Genomic DNA, 1,314 nt, shown 5'->3' on the forward strand with positions numbered 1-1,314 from the left:
TAAGCTCTTAGCCGTTTTATAATAAATAAAAATGTAAAGATGTTTTATATAAAATATCATAACGGATGGCGTCACAGACGTGTTTTATTGTTGCCGCGAAAGTTATGCAACTCGCTGCTGGATTTTCTTATATTACAAATAACTTCTCAATACTTCGTGAATATGTATGAAGTAAATTTACAGCATTAAATAAATAAATAATTTTTATATCCGAGAAATATTGGAACATCCGAACTGATTATTTGTTCTTTGTTTGCATTTTAGAAAGAATAATAAACTTTGTAAATATAACTGATGATGTTACTATAGAAATTGTATCCCAAGGACAATATATTCTGCAAATATTCTTTTTTTTGAGGTAGGTTCATAAATTTTGCTTCGTAGTTTACAATATATAGTATAATTATTTCGTAATTTATTTTAAAATTTAACTAATTTTGAGTTGTTAAATAATAATTAAATTAATTTAAATATTATGCTTATAATGAAATGTAAATTAATAAAAATATTTTTCAATTTTGTACAGCGCATTTTTAACATTCTATCTACGTAGAAACGATGAAGAAAACTCTATATCATATTACTTTATTTTTTATCAAGCGATACACAAGGTTAATTATAATTTAACTTTTTAATTTCATTTAATAAAATTAAACGTTAAATATTATTAGTATATTTTCCATTTTCTATTAGATTGACTATTCCTTTGCTTTTCATATTGGCTTTCTTCATAATTTTGCCAATTTGTGGCGAAGGACCACACTGGGATCTCGTATACGAAGAAGCACAAAGAGTTGAACAACACTGGTGGAGATACATTCTTCATGTTATAAATTTAGGCAACATTAAATCAACTGTAAATTGTTTAATATTCTTTAATGCAATTAAAATGCTATTTAAGTATATCTGAAAATTCATTTGTATTTACAGTTTACCTTATACACTTGGTTTTTTAACGTATTGATGCAATTAACTGTAATCACAGTTCCTTTGTTATACATTCATGTCAGGTAAGACTTATTATATCTTTATAATTTCACTATTCGTCAGTTTAAACTTTGAAATAACGAACAGCTAGCGCTTATTGGTCGATTACATTTTAAATTGTCCAATTAACTCGTTTCTTGAGTTTTAACACGAAAAAAAGCGAATTAATTGGTTAATTTAAACATAAAATGATACCTTAATTTATAAAAGTGAAATGAATCAAAATACCAATTAGAACACGAATTTGTGTCGCCGCTGTTGATTGGTTGTTAGTGTTTTTAAAAGGAATTTTACGTTTTTAAGCTTAAAATTACTTAATTTTCTTAA

At 25.3% G+C, this 1,314-nt stretch overlaps 1 long non-coding RNA gene across 1 annotated transcript; it reads left to right on the forward strand.

Annotated features, from left to right (window-relative positions):
• Positions 1-271: 271 nt before the first annotated feature.
• On the forward strand, positions 272-850 carry LOC111629219. Its single transcript, XR_002757299.1, has 3 exons — positions 272-358; positions 527-611; positions 694-850. It is a non-coding gene; the product is annotated as an uncharacterized LOC111629219 (long non-coding RNA).
• Positions 851-1,314: the final 464 nt, after the last annotated feature.

This window comes from Centruroides sculpturatus, unplaced genomic scaffold (genome assembly GCF_000671375.1).
Source record: "Centruroides sculpturatus isolate CEXI.00-Female unplaced genomic scaffold, Cexi_2.0 scaffold663, whole genome shotgun sequence".
NCBI classification, from domain to species: domain Eukaryota; kingdom Metazoa; phylum Arthropoda; class Arachnida; order Scorpiones; family Buthidae; genus Centruroides; species Centruroides sculpturatus.